Raw genomic sequence first — 16,251 nt, 5'->3', positions numbered from 1 at the left:
TCACTTCTTTCTTATTCAATATCAAAAGTTTTCTTTTCGACTTCCACGACTTGGAATAAATTATTAGTGCAAAACTTAGATGTACATTTTCATTTAGACACACAAAATAGAGTGAGAGGAAACAAGAAGTCATTATCAAAAGCTCATTAAATTGGCCCCTTGTCTTCATGCTCCCTAGTAGGCCTGATAGGCTCGCCGGAAAGATTAGCTCTAGCTTGCTCTCCAAGCATGTAATAGGATACAAATGCTCGGCTTTTCCCACGGAAAGGAAAGAAAGACCCAATTCTACTATATATTCATCTCCAACCCTGGCCGTCACGCAACTCCACCCACAGCCCTAATCAATGGTAATTCTTCTTCAGTAGCTAGTGTCATCAGCTAGATTTTACTCATGCTATGTATGATCATTGTAATAGAGAAAGTAATCAGGTAGCTAGCTCCTGAAACTGGCTAAGAGAGCTAGATTTTCTCCCCCTCCTGGTCTCAGGGTGGATATCCTCCAGCCCTAACGGCTGACGCGGTTATACCTTTCATTGTAAAGGATACTAACATCATTATGAATGAATAAAGGAGATGATTGACAAAAAAACGAATCATGTTCATTCATTAACCGTTAACTGCACCCGGAACTATCGTTCAAGATAAGATGCACCCGGAACTATCATTCAAGATAAGATGCACCGAAAGATCAGGTGACTATAGAAATGGAGTGTTTAGGTCATCTGCATGATGCGGCTCTAGATACTCACCCCCAAACCTGGCTAGAACATGTACATGATTCCGTAGGGTGGTTTCAGCACAGGACAATTATAAAAGGCAAAAGACCAGTATGAATGACCTAAGCTAGCATCTCCTGCAAGATCTTCCATCCTCAGACCATGTGTCAGTGTAATATTTGTAGATCACACTCACTTTGGTTCCGAAGGATCGCAGAGTCAGGTAGTAGGTGGCTGGTTCAGTCCCTACTTCCAGAGTGGTTAGGATCATCCAGCAGAGCGCCAGCATACCGATAGACATCAGCATGTAGCCGCCCAAGTACCGCCAGCGGTTCAAAGCCACATTCCCCCAAAAGTTATTGGGCTTGGAAATCTCTTGCTGCTGCTTGTGGGTCCTTTTCTTTGCACGGTTTCACTTCTTGCTGTAGCAAACCTTGTCAGCAGTAGAGTCACACGACTGGAGGCCCTTCTTCGTATAGCATGACTTCTCATACCTCTTAAAGTGCATTTCCATGGCATCATCCATATCTGCCCCTGAAAAATTGGTCAAATAAATAGTTACATACACAAGATTGGGGAGAACTGCAATTAACTTCTCAAGGGAGCAATTTTAATGGAAGAAGGCATCAACCTTAGTGCCCCCACAACCATAGGATCGTAATCTAATCACGAAGACAACATGAACGCTTTTGAGATAAAGCCTTGGTGCTACAAAATTTACCCACCTAGCCACAGTCACAGCAGTGAGCTACGCATTAGTACCAGAGAACGACGCAGCAAAAGTACAACAGTCAATGCCATCAACAGTGGTAAAGTGGGGTTTGGGATGTGCAGAAGTTGGTCAACCAGAAATGACATGAAGGACTGATAACGTAATGATGATTGATGAAAGGTCATTGGATCTAGCCGACTGCTGTAACACATGAGGTTTGGATGACAACGTGGTGGCATTTTCATGATAAATGAGGCACTGTGCAGTTTGCACAAGAGGTACTTGTGCTTCCGTATTCTGTAGTGCAAACAGCACTTGATGATAGAGACTTGTTTCTCATTTGATACTTAAATTTGATTCCAGGAATGGATTTGAATTGGCATCAACAATTCATTTCTGTTTATAGAAGCAATGGGATGAGGCGGTTCATTACGGCCTCATTTATCGTAACATTATGCTAATAAAACAAGTTAATTATCTCTGCTGATGACAGCAGCTGGCTCACCTTGCATACTTTTAGCATGCAGTATGTCTACCCTGTATGACTGGGGTCTTTATAGATAAATGGTCCATACTGGCAGCATATTTTGTGTGTGCCGTCTGTTGCCTCATGTCTGTTTCTAACGCGTAAACATGTATGATGAGGTTTAGCAAACAGCTAAAAAGTCCAATGGCAACAGTGTCAATACTCGGTATACTGAAATGTACAATTCATAACAAACCGAAAACCAAGAACCCAATGGATAGCATATCATGAATCAATGCATGGCAGACCCTAGTCTATTTCTAATGTTAACGAACAACTAAACTAATTATTCCGAAGAGCCCAAATTAATAGTGTCAAAACTGAGATGTTCTCATGAGCACTTATAAGTTACATATATGACTAGCATACAAACCAAGAATTCGAATATAGCATTGCTGGTTAAATCACATGGGGAGAAAAAAGGAAGAAGCACCTGGGGGATTGTTGAGGTACTTGGGGAAGACGCATGAGAAGCAGGTTGTGGTGAGAAGTAGTTGGTTCGGATGGACAGAAAATGTGGCCAGTGCCCTGAGAGCTGCATGCTTCATGTCAATAGCGATGGCCCAGACTCTGTCGTCTTCATGCTTCACCTTGGCCATCTTGTAAAGAAAATTGTCATTGAGCGTGCCTAGAATCGGGCCATGGAACATCAGTTTCTTCAACTGCAGTTGTTGAGTCTCACCATCCCACAGCTCAAGCAATATAGCAGAAAAGCTTTCGTCAACCGAGATTTTGTCAACATCAACTGTGTAGCCCTCGCACCAATTTTTCCCAGAGACGTTCATATTCCACATAGTGGCTTTCCAACCTGAACCTCTGGCCAAGGCACGAGGGTCATCGTATTTGATGTGGACGAATTTGATGAGATCATCGCAGCAGGCGAGATTGTAGAAATAGTCGGAGGCAATGTACTCGTCATCCAGTTCGATTGGCAAGGGAAAGCCAACGGTTGCCATGCGTAATGGGATTATGCTGATGACAGGATGCCTAGCAAACAGGTGGTCAAGAAGGAGGATGCCATGGTGGTTATCAAACCAGCCCAGCGAGCTTGCTCCAACCCTGATGTGGTTGAACATGTCATTTCGAGCACACAATGGCTTGTCAGCAGGGTTTGCTAAGTATGCCCTCCTGGTCGTCCATACCTGTGTTTGAGACGAGAATACATGGGCATGAAACCGGCAAACGTCGTCTTGGAGGCTCCACTTGCAGCGGAGGAAGGCCAGGGCATAGTGCTCGCAGTCTGTCACACCCTAGCTAGGAATTTCAGCAAGAATGCGATGAACTCGTTCACAGATCGAAAGAGGAAAGGGGAAAGTAGCCCCTCTAGGGTTTATATTGATATAAAGTGTACTGTAAAGTAAATAAGCTTCTTAGCAATTCTCAATGCTCCTTACAGACGCGAGCACCTAGCTTTATAGCCTGCTGGCGACAGACAACGGCAATCGGCAACGGAACTTAAACAGTAACGGCAAGTGAAACGGTACAGTGACGGCGAGCTGCGCGAGCCGTTGGATACAAGCGATCTCGGTCGTTCGTTAACTGAAGATGGCGCCACACTGGTCTTGCAGGTTCAGTACTGACAATGCCCCCGGGAAAGATCGAACTTGTCCGCAAGGAGGTCAGCGATTGAACCAGCGAACGACAGTAGCCTTGAAAAATTCTGGAAACGTCTTCTTCATGAATGCGGCATCTTCCCACGAGGCTTCATCCGGAGGTAGGTTTCCCCACTGGACGAGCCACTGGACGACCGGCAGGTTGTTGCGAGGAATTTGGCATGTCTCGAGAACCAGGACTGGCTCGGTGAGGATCATCCCATCGGATCGTACCAAAGGTCTGAGCAAGGAATCGCCTTAGGTCCCATGTGCTTCTTCAACTGGCTAACATGGAAGACTGGGTGGATGCTCATGCTCTCTGGCAGAAGGAGCTTGTAGGCGACGTGTCCCACTTTGGCAATTATGCGGAAAGGGCCGTAGTACTTGCTCTGGAGCTTGATGTGGGTACCTAGTCCGAAGGCATTAAGGCGATAGGGTTGTATTTTGAGGTACACCATATCTCCAACTTCCAAGATCCTTTCTGTGCATTTCTTGTCAGCATATTTTTTCATGCGAGCTTGAGCAGCAGTGAGGTTTTCCTTGAGGTACTGGAGAAGTGCTTCTCTGTCAGAGAAAAACTGTTGTGCATCTGCTGTCATATTGTCAGGCAGAATGTTCTCACATATGTTGGGTGGTGGATATCCATAGGCAGCCTCGAAAGGTGTTTTTTGGAGGGAGCTGTGGTATGCTATATTGTACCAATACTCTGCCATGGCCAGGTGTTTGGCCCATTTCTTGGGCTGCATTGAGCTGAGACAACGAAGGTAGTTTTCTAGGCATTGATTCACATGCTCTGTTTGGCCATCAGATTCAGGGTGGTAAGCAGAATTGTATCTTAGGTTAATGCACATGCCCTTAAAGATGTCCTGCCACAGCTGACTTGTGAAGATTCAATCTCTGTCAGATAAAATGGCCAAAGGAGGACCATGTAGTTTAATCACATTATCAATGAAGGCTTGGGCAACTGTTTGAACAGTGTATGGGTGAGATAAAGGAATGAAGTGGGCAAATTTGGATAGTCTGTCTACTACCACTAATATAACATCATGTCCATTTGATTTAGGCAACCCCTCAATGAAATCCATGCTCAAGTGTGTCCACACCATATCAGGAAGTGGTAGAGGATCCAAATATCCTGGGTAAGGGCAGTTTTCTCCCTTGTTTTTCTGGCACACTCGGCATGTTGCCGCAAAATTGTCCACTGCTTGTTTCAGCCCTGGCCAGTAAAATATCTGTTTGATTCTGTGATAAGTTGCTTTTCTGCCAGAGTGACCCCCAATAGTTGATGAATGAAGGGCCGTGAGTAACTTTGTTCTTAGTTCCATGTCCTTCCCCACATAAATCTTCCCCTTGTGCCTAATGATCCCTGAGTGTAAGCTGTTTTGGTTTTCAGCATGGTTTGGTGAAAGTAAAAGTCTCTCCAACAGTGCTTGACATGTGTTATCTTCGGTATAAGAGTGTTCAACTGCAGAGATCCATTGGGGTGTAACTACAGAAATAGCCATGATAGAATCTCTTCTAGACAGTGCATCAGCAACAATGTTCTCTTTTCCTTTCTTGTATTGTAGGGTGAAATTGAATTCCAGCAGTTTGAGCAAGAGCTTTTGCTGAATGCCTGTGGAAATCTTTTGGTCTATCATGAATTGTAAACTTTGATGATCAGTTTTGATGATGAGATCATTCCCCAGAAAGTAGTGTCTCCACCTTTTGAGAGCAGCAATGATTGCAAGAGCTTCTTTTTCATAAGTTGATAGTGCAACATTTTTGGGACAGAGAGTGGAACTATAATAAGCTAGTGGCCTTCCCTTCTGCATCATGACTTCTCCTATTCCTACTCCAGAAACATCTGTTTCAATGTTGAATGGCTCAGAGAAATCAGGAAGTGCTAGTACTGGTGCCTGAATCATAGCTTGTTTTAGGTTAGAAAAAGCAGTAGTTTGAAGAGCTGTCCAGTGGAAACTGTCTTTCTTCATAATATCATGCAGTGGCCTAGCAAGGGTACCAAAGTTCTTAATAAACCTTCTGTAATATCCACAGAGACCTAAGAATCCTCTGAGTTGCTTAACTGTAGTAGGAACTGGCCAATCAGCAACTGCAGTTATTTTGGCAGGGTCAGTTGATACCCCTTCTCCAGTGATGACGTGGCCCAGGTAGTCCACTTGTGTGGAAGCAAACACACATTTAGATTGTTTAACAAAGAGCTGGTGTTCCTTTAGGAGCTGGAGAACAATTTGTATGTGCTCCAAATGTTCAGAAAGGGATTTGCTGAAAATGAGGATATCATCAAAAAATACCAACACAAACTTCCTGAGATATGGACCAAATATGATGTTCATCAGAGCTTGGAAAGTCCCAGGTGCATTAGCTAGTCCAAAGGGCATCACCAGGAATTCATAGTGACCAAAATATGTCATGAATGAAGTTTTGGGTATATCTTGCTCATTCATTCTCACCTGGTGATAGCCAGATCTTAAATCCAATTTGGTGAAGTATGTAGCTCCCTCGAGTTCATCCAGAAGATCCTCAATCACAGGTATGGAAAACTTATTTTTGATGGTTGCAGCATTAAGTTTCTTGTAGTCAATGCACATTCTCCAGGTGCCATCCTTTTTCATGACCAAAATTGCAGGGGAGGAATATGGACTTTCACTGGCTCTTATAATCTTATCTCTGAGCATGGAGTCAATTTGTCTCTCCAGTTCATTCCTTTGCATGTGTGGTACTCTGTAGGGCCTAGAGTTTGGTGGTACTGATTGGTCCTTAAGGGGAATCTTGTGGTCATGGTCTCTCTTTGGAGGTAGTCCCTTTGGTTCCTGAAAAACTTCAGGGAGCTGTTGCAATACTTCCTGAACTGGTGGTGGAATTTCCTGTGGAGCTGGTGCTTTGAGAGAAGTGTCTCTGATGAGATGCAGAACATACCCAGGTGCCCCTAGAGCTAATAATTTGTCCACTTCATTTGCTTCTATGGGGGTTGCATCAGCTAGTGTGTCACAGGCTCTAATTGTCACTGGAGTTTGCTTATCCATCATAACAGAAATCTGTCTTGGGTTGTAATGAAAAGCCACACGGCTATCTTGTTCCATCGAATCACTGCCTAGAACTATATCATTTCCAGGAAGATCCAGTACTCTGAACTGTTGTGTAAATTTGGTATTTCCTGCAATAAAAGTTGTGGGTGGAACATAGGAGCCAGACCACAGTGTCCTTCCTCCAGCAACAGTTACTGCCCTAGAAGTGTCTTTCAAGATGGTGCAGTTAGTAGATAGGGCAAATTTGAGGCTGATGAAGGTTGAGTTGCTTCCAGAATCTACTAAAGCAATCCCCTGTTTTCCTCCAATCTGCACTAACAGAGATGTAGTGTTGACATTGTTAGACTTCATTGCTTGTGCAGATAGTGTCATACAATTCTCCTCTTGTTGCAGCTGTACTTCCATCTCCTGTTCCTCTACCTCTTCAGTATCTTTTGCTTGTTCAGTGGGATCTTCCCCAACCAATACATTTAGTGCAGGAGCCATTTTGCATTTATTTCCATGAAACCATGCATCCCCACATCTCCAACACTTACCAGGTTCCCTGGCTCTTTGGTTGACAATAGCAGGTTTAGATTCAGTTGGTTTCTCCTGCAAGGTAGTGGTAAATTTCTGATAACCAGTGGTAGACTTAGTAGTTCCAGAGTAACTAGTGTAGGATATCTTCTCAGCAGCTCCCCTTTCCAGGTCCACTGCTAACCAATAGGCCTCTGTTAGCCCAGTAGGTCTCAAGGCTCTAACTTGGAACTTGATTTGAGAACGCAACCCATTGACATAGCACCTTACAAACCAAATTTCATCCATGATAGGGTTATCAGACTGGACCTCTGCCATTAGCTCTTCAAATTGGTCAATATATTCACACACAGTGAGAGTGTTCTGCTTGAGGGTGTTAAATTTGTCAGTTAGCTCATAAGAGCTAGCTGATGAGAATCTGCGCAAGATCTCTCCACAGAATTGTGCCGAGGTTAACTGCTTTTTAAGGATCCCAGAGCGTCTTAACCAAACATTGGCTCTTCCTGTCACATAAAGCTGTGCTAAGTTAACCTTGAATTCAGCTGGTCTCCAGCCATCTGGAAGTATTTCTCACACTGTCTGATCCACCCTGCTGGGTTATCTCCATCAAAGCGGCGAAAATCCATACGTGGACCTTTAGTGATGCTCTTCAGGAATTGTGTACGCATCTCTTGGTCATAATGCTTCTGGAAGTCATCCCAGCTCTCACGAACTCATGGTGGTTGAAACCCATGGAAACCAGGTGTTCTGGCCATCTTATATGCTGCAGTAGGAGTGGCATTGCCCAAGTGTATTTCCACTGGTTGATTGGCTCCGAACCCTGGTGGAATAGCAGGCCTGGGTACCTGGATGGGTGGTAAGTGGGTTGGGATCTGTGCTGCGGCCAGTCTTGATTTTTCCTGTTCCATCACCAGTCGTCGTCGTATTTCTTTAGACATGTCTCTTTCCACTATTGATGTTTCTTTTTGTGGCAGATCAGGTGATGATTTGCCCTGTTATGCTGAACTTGAGGCTTCCGTGGTTCGAAGGGATTTGAGAACGTCTGCCATAGTCGACAGCTGTGAACTAAGGGTTGAGACTGCTTTCTGCACTCCATCAAGAACAGAGACCATTGTGTCCTGTTTGAGGTTTATGCTGTGGACGTCTTTCCGCAAGTCATCAACCTCGCCTCTCAGATCTGCAGTTTCTTTCGGATGCTGCATGAATTCGCCCTTCATGACGAGTAGATCCGCAACTTCCGACTCCTCCAGGGTAGATTTGGAATGCCCCATCATGATACAGTGGCACAGAGAGGAATTTTACGGCTGGAATAGCTCCGGTAACCCGATCTGGCACTGAATCCTACCGCAGCCTGAGAAAAACGCCGTCGAAACAGCACCACCCGTTGCTTGACCTGGGATTTTACTGGAGGAGCAGGGTGCTTCTTCAACCAGTCTCTCTCAACGAGCTGCCGTTGAATTAGTCTACCGCCGCCGTACCCGCCGACCCCGCCACCATCGCCGCCAAGTCTGCCGAGAACAAGGGAGGGAAGGGTGGGAAATTACTTGTGGTAGCTACGATCTATCTCTTTCTCGGAGGAAAGACTCCGCTCATGATACCAATTGTCACACCCTAGCTAGGAATTTCAGCAAGAATGCGATGAACTCGTTCACAGATCGAAAGAAGAAATGGGAAAGTAGCCCCTCTAGGGTTTATATTGATATAAAGTGTACTGTAAAGTAAATAAGCTTCTTAGCAATTCTCAATGCTCCTTACAGACGCGAGCACCTGACTTTATAGCCTGCTGGCGACAGACAACGGCAATCGGCAACGGAACTTAAACAGTATCGGCAAGTGAAACGTTACAGTGGCGGCGAGCTGCGCGAGCCGTTGGATACAAGCGATCTCGACCGTTCGTTAACTGAAGATGGCGCCACACTGGTCTTGTAGGTTCAGTACTGACACAGTTGCCGCGGGGCAATAGGCCAAATTGCTACACGCCGAAGTGGGAAAGGCTGGGGTTTGGGAGCAGCCCCAGGGACGGCTGCTTCCCGACCGTGTAGACGAAGAAGCGGGTGGGGCCCCTGTACTGTAGGCTGAAGAGGACGAAGGCATCCTCGGCACAGATGAGCCAGGCCTTGTGCTCGCGATTGATTCCAGGGCAGTTGACGGAGAAGTGGGAGATGCCCGGCGAGTCGACGAGCCAGAAGGATACCTCCACGGCCTGGCCGTCCTCGGTGCGGCACTCGGCGGTGGTCGCATTCCGGTCCATCGATACGCGCCCCGTCCTGCAGAGGATGGCCGAGTCGGGAAACCCGGGGGGGCGTCGGGGTCAGGGGGTTGAAGGGCATGGTGGGGAGCGCCATGGGTCTAGAGGCTAGGGCAGAATTTGGGGATTAGATTGCCATTTGAACACGGAGTCGTGGAGGGCTGGTGAGAGGACAAAGGGGGTCCATCTCGTCTGTCTGACATGGATTTTACTTTCTTCTGGTTTGATTTGAGGTCCGCTCTATAAATAAAATCGAAATACAATCTATGGACAGTGTTTGGTTAAGCGGGTCATTTTTGGCACTTTGCATACTTGTCTGAGTTGAGTCTGTCTGAGCGTATGTAAAAAAGAAATACTAACATATCTATGTTAATTGATTTCATGCATTTTCTTTAGTTGTGTCAAAATAGAAGTTATGTTGTTTTGTTGTGGATTGGTTTGAGGTAAAACAAAGATCCGCTTGTTTGGTTACGTTCGGGATAATAGTGTGGTTGTCTCCTTGTTGATGTGATGAGCTTAACAGAGGTATAAATATAAAGCAACTAGAAACAAACTTCAGGTCACATCAAAGTTTAATCACTCATAAAAGTTTAATATAATACGATAAGTTTTAAACGATACCGCGGAACGTAGTCTTAAACGAACAAACGAGAGATCATTTATCTGTTCACGACGAATGCCTCATCGTGCTTCTTGCACTTGGTGACCACCTCCACATTGTCGTTGTTGAAGACGGTCACCTTCATGGTTTTTGGAGTGACCAACTTGAAAGTCAGCATGTACCCGGTCCTGGCCTGGTGAACGGTAGCGAAAGTGGCCCAACCCTTCACCGTGACACTCCATGAGTAGCTGGTGTTCGTCTTCACGCTAAATTATGTAGGCACGGCGGGGAAGTTCTTCATAAAATCCAAAGGCAAAGTCAAAGCCTCCAACTTCGGAGCAAAGATCACCTTGCAGAAGTGGGTTAGTCATGTCACCTCATGATAGTGCTCGTAGTTCATTCGGGTGCGGCATGACCTCCTTGCCATTCTCCAAGGATGTCACCACCTCCTTGCCCTTGTCCATCTACATTATCAACAACATGCAGTTTAAAGGTCAGCATTCGATCCTACCGGCCTAACGCTCCTATATTAACCCACACTTCTTACCCAGCACCACACTCGAACCCTCTCTCATTTTCACCTCCTCTCTCATTTTCACCCCCTCTATTCTTCAACATCTCTGTTTCACAACCTCTCCCTCACCATGAACTACAACCCCAACCCGTTCCCATGGGGCATGGGATGGAGGGCATTATTCCTCATGTGCTCGCTCGATGATCGCACGAAGTTCAAGAGCACAATGGAAGTGTGCTCGAACTTCACGAGTGTGGCTGAAGTGCACAAGGAGGTTGACGTTGTGGAGTTGAAGACGCTGATTCGGACCCAGTGAAGGGAGCTATGTCAGTCGACAGCCTTTGTTGGGCCATGAATCAACCCAACTCCGGCGACGCTCGACAAAGGGCCAAGTGGGCCAAATACTGTTGGAATTATGCCCTAGAGGCAATAATAAATATATAGTTATTATTATAATTCCTGTATCAAGATAATAGTTTATTATCCATGCTATAATTGCATTGAATGAAGACTCATTTACATGTGTGGATACATAGACAAAACACCGTCCCTAGCATGCCTCTAGTTGGCTAGCCAGTTGATCGATGATAGTCAGTGTCTTCTGATTATGAACAAGGTGTTGTTGCTTGATAACTGGATCACGTCATTGGGAGAATCACGTGATGGACTAGACCCAAACTAATAGACGTAGCATGTTGATCGTGTCATTTTGTTGCTACTGTTTTCTGCGTGTCAAGTATTTATTCCTATGACCATGAGATCATATAACTCACTGACACCGGAGGAATGCTTTGTGTGTATCAAACGTCGCAACGTAACTGGGTGACTATAAAGATGCTCTACAGGTATCTTCGAAGGTGTTAGTTGAGTTAGTATGGATCAAGACTGGGATTTGTCACTCCGTATGACGGAGAGGTATCTCGGGGCCCACTCGGTAATACAACATCACGCACAAGCCTTGCAAGCAATGTAACTTAGTGTAAGTTGCAGGATCTTGTATTACGGAACGAGTAAAGAGACTTGCCGGTAAACGAGATTGAAATAGGTATGCGGATACTGACGATCGAATCTCGGGCAAGTAACATACCGAAGGACAAAGGGAATGACATACGGGATTATACGAATCCTTGGCACTGAGGTTCAAACGATAAGATCTTCGTAGAATATGTAGGATCCAATATAGGCATCCAGGTCCCGCTATTGGATATTGACCGAGGAGTCTCTCGGGTCATCTCTACATAGTTCTCGAACCCGCAGGGTCTGCACACTTAAGGTTCGACGTTGTTTTATGCGTATTTGAGTTATATGGTTGGTTACCGAATGTTGTTCGGAGTCCCGGATGAGATCACGAACGTCACGAGGGTTTCCGGAATGGTCCGGAAACGAAGATTGATATATAGGATGACCTCATTTGATTACCGGAAGGTTTTCGGAGTTACCGGGAATGTACCGGGAATGACGAATGGGTTCCGGGAGTTCACCGGGGGGGCAACCCACCCCGGGGAAGCCCATAGGCCATGAGGGTGGCGCACCAGCCCTTAGTGGGCTGGTGGGAGAGCCCAAAAGGGGCCTATGCGCCAAGGATAAGAAATCAAAGGAAAAGAAAAAAAAAGGGAGGAGGTGGGAAGGGAGGGGGACTCCCTCCCACCAAACCTAGTCCAACTCGGTTTGGGGGGGGAGAGTCCTCCCCCTTGGCTCGGCCGACCCCTTGAGGGTCCTTGGACCCCAAGGCGAGGCCCCCCTCCCTCCCACCTATATATACGGAGGTTTTAGGGCTGATTTGAGACGACTTTTCCACGACAGCCCGACCACATACCTCCACGGTTTTTCCTCTAGATCGCGTTTCTGCGGAGCTCGGGCGGAGCCCTGCTGAGACAAGGTCATCACCAACCTCCGGAGCGCCGTCACGCTGCCGGAGAACTCTTCTACCTCTCCGTCTCTCTTGGTGGATCAAGAAGGCCGAGATCATCGTCGAGCGGTACGTGTGCTGAACGCGGAGGTACCGTCCGTTCGGTACAAGATCGTGGGACTGATCGCGGGATTGTTCGCGGGGCGGATCGAGGGACGTGAGGACGTTCCACTACATCAACCGCGTTCCCTAACGCTTCTGCTGTACGGTCTACAAGGGTATGTAGATCACTCATCCCCTCTCATAGATGGACATCACCATGATAGGTCTTCGTGTGCGTAGGAAAATTTTTGTTTCCCATGCGACGTTTCCCAACAGTGGCATCATGAGCTAGGTTCATGCGTAGATGTCTTCTCGAGTAGAACACAAAAGTTTTTGTGGGCAGTGATGTGCGCTTTGCTGCCCTCCTTAGTCTTTTCTTGATTCCGCGGTATTGTTGGATTGAAGCGGCTTGGACCGACATTACTCGTACGCTTACGAGAGACTGGTTTCAACGTTACGAGTAACCCCCTTTGCTCAAAGATGACTGGCAAGTGACGGTTTCTCCAACTTTAGTTGAATCGGATTTGACCGAGGAGGTCCTTGGATGAGGTTAAATAGCAACTCATATATCTCCGTTGTGGTGTTTGCGTAAGTAAGATGCGATCCTACTAGATACCCTTGGTCACCACGTAAAACAGCAACAACAAAATTAGAGGACGTCTAACTTGTTTTTGCAGGGTATGATTGTGATGTGATATGGCCAACGATGTGATGTGATATATTGGATGTATGAGATGATCATGTTGTAATAGAAATATCGACTTGCATGTCGATGGTACGGCAACCGGCAGGAGCCATAGGGTTGTCTTTATACTAACGTTTGTGCTTGCAGATGCGTTTACTATTTTGCTAGGATGTAGCTTTAGTAGTAATAGCATAAGTAGCACAACAACCCCGATGGCAACACGTTGATGGATGATCATGGTGTGGCGCCGGTGACAAGAAGATCGTGCCGGTGCTTTGGTGATGGAGATCAAGAAGCACGTGATGATGGCCATATCATGTCACTTATGAATTGCATGTGATGTTAATCCTTTTATGCACCTTATTTTACTTAGAACGACGGTAGCATTATGAGGTGATCTCTCACTAAAATTTCAAGACGAAATTGTGTTCTCCCCGACTGTGCACCGTTGCTACAGTTCGTCGTTTCGAGACACCACGTGATGATCGGGTGTGATAGACTCAACGTTCACATACAACGGGTGCCAAACAGTTGCGCACGCGGAACACTCGGGTTAAGCTTGACGAGCCTAGCATGTGCAGACATGGCCTCGGAACACATGAGACCGAAAGGTCGATCATGAATCATATAGTTGATATGATTAGCATAGGGATGCTTACCACTGAAACTATACTCAACTCACGTGATGATCGGACTTGGGATAGTGTAAGTGGATCATGAACCACTCAAATGACTAGAGAGATGTACTCTTTGAGTGGGAGTTTAGCATATAATTTTATTAAGTTGAACTCTAATTATCTTGAACATAGTCTAAGTCCACTTTGAATATATTTGTGTTGTAGATCATGGCTCACGCGACAGTCATCCTGAATTTTAATACGTTCCTAGAGAAAGCTAAGTTGAAAGATGATGGAAGCAACTTTGTAGACTGGGCTCGTAATCTTAAGCTAATCTTACAAGCTGGGAAGAAGGATTATGTCCTTAATGCTGCGCTAGGAGATGAACCACCCGCTACGGCTGATCAGGATGTTAAGAACGCTTGGTTAGCGCGTAAGGAGGACTACTCAATAGTTCAATGTGCAGTCTTGTATGGCTTAGAACCGGGACTTCAACGTCGCTTTGAGCGTCATGGAGCATTTGAGATGTTCCAGGAGTTGGAGTTTATCTTTCAGAAGAACGCCCGGATCGAGAGGTATGAGACCTCCGATAAATTCTATGCTTGCAAGATGGAGGAAAACTCGTCTCTCAGTGAACATGTGCTCAAAATGTCTGGGTACTCAAACCGTCTAGCTGAGCTGGGGATTGAACTCCCGCAAGAAGCTATCACTGACAGAATCCTTCAATCACTGCCGCCAAGCTATAAAGGCTTTGTGTTGAACTACAACATGCAAGGGATGAACAAGTCTCCCGGCGAGTTGTTTGCGATGCTGAAAGTCGCAGAGTCAGAACTCCGTAAAGAGCATCAAGTGTTGATGGTGAGCAAGACCACTAGTTTCAAGAGAAACGGCAAAGGCAAGAAGGGCAATTCGAAGAAGAGCGGCAAGCCTGTTGCCAATCCGCCGAAGAAACCCAAAGCTGGGCCTAAGTCTGAAACGGAGTGTTTCTATTGCAAGGGTATGGGTCACTGGAAGCGCAATTGCCCCAAGTATCTGGCAGATAAGAAGGCGGGCAAAGAAAAATCAGGTATATTTGATATACATGTTATTGATGTGTACTTAACCGGCTGTCGTAGTAGTGCCTGGGTATTCGATACCGGTTCTGTTGCTCATATTTGCAACTCGAAACAGGAACTGCGGAATAGGCGAAGGCTGGCGAAAGATGAAGTGACGATGCGCGTAGGAAATGGTTCCAAGGTTGATGCAATCGCCGTCGGCACAGTGTCACTTCAGCTACCATCGGGATTAGTGATGAACTTAAATCATTGTTATTTAGTGCCTGCGTTGAGCATGAACATTATATCTGGATCTTGTTTATTGCGAGACGGTTACTCTTTTAAGTTTGAGAATAATGGTTGTTCTATTTCTATGAGTAACATCTTTTATGGTCATGCACCGAATGTGAGAGGATTGTTCATATTGAATCTTGATAGCGATACGCATATACATAACATTGAGACCAAAAGAGTTAGAGTAAACAATGATAGCGCCATATTTTTGTGGCACTGCCGCTTGGGTCATATTGGTGTAAAGCGCATGAAGCAACTCCATGCTGATGGACTTTTGGAGTCACTTGACTTTGATTCACTTGACACGTGCGAACCATGCCTCATGGGCAAGATGACTAAGACTCCGTTCTCCAGAACAATGGAGCGTGCAAGTGACTTGTTGGAAATCATACATACCGATGTGTGTGGTCCGATGAGCGCAGAGGCACGCGGCGGATATCGTTATTTTCTCACCTTCACTGACGATTTAAGTAGATATGGTTATGTCTACTTGATGAAGCACAAGTCTGAAACATTTGAAAAGTTCAAGCAATTTCAGAGTGAAGTGGAAAATCATCGTAACAAGAAGATCAAGTTCCTACGGTCTGATCGTGGGGGTGAATATCTGAGTTTCGAGTTTGGTGCTCACTTAAGACAATGTGGAATTGTTTCGCAGTTAACACCGCCTGGAACACCACAACGTAATGGTGTGTCCGAACGTCGTAATCGTACTTTGTTAGAGATGGTGCGATCTATGATGTCTCTTACTAATGTGCCGTTATCATTTTGGGGTTATGCATTAGAAACAGCTGCATTCACTTTAAATAGGGCACCATCAAAATTCGTTGAGACGACACCATACGAACTTGGTATGGCAAAAGGCCAAAGTTGTCGTTTCTTAAAGTTTGGGGATGTGATGCTTATGTCAAAAAGCTTCAGCCTGAAAAGCTGGAACCCAAAGCGGAAAAGTGCGTCTTCATAGGTTACCCAAAAGAGACAGTTGGGTACACCTTCTATCTCAAATCCGAGGGCAAAGTGTTTGTTGCTAAGAACGGAGCTTTTCTCGAGAAGGAGTTTCTCTCGAGAGAATTGAGTGGGAGGAAGATAGAACTTGACGAGGTTGTCGAACCTCTCATCCCTCTGGATGGTGGCGCAGGGCAAGGGGAAACCTCTGTCGTTGCGACGCCGGTTGAGGAGGAAGTTAATGATGATGATCATGAAACTCCAGTTCAAGTTT

The 16,251-nt window shown here is 45.8% G+C and overlaps 1 pseudogene; it reads right to left on the bottom strand.

Annotated features, from left to right (window-relative positions):
- Positions 1 to 1,128: 1,128 nt before the first annotated feature.
- Positions 1,129 to 9,436, bottom strand: LOC123441385 (annotated as a pseudogene).
- Between the last annotated feature and the right edge of the window lie 6,815 nt (positions 9,437 to 16,251).

This window comes from Hordeum vulgare, chromosome 3H, assembly GCF_904849725.1.
Source record: "Hordeum vulgare subsp. vulgare chromosome 3H, MorexV3_pseudomolecules_assembly, whole genome shotgun sequence".
Lineage (NCBI taxonomy): Eukaryota > Viridiplantae > Streptophyta > Magnoliopsida > Poales > Poaceae > Hordeum > Hordeum vulgare.
The sequence above is the reverse complement of the archived record's forward strand: the minus strand, read 5'-3'. Positions and strand labels throughout refer to the sequence as shown.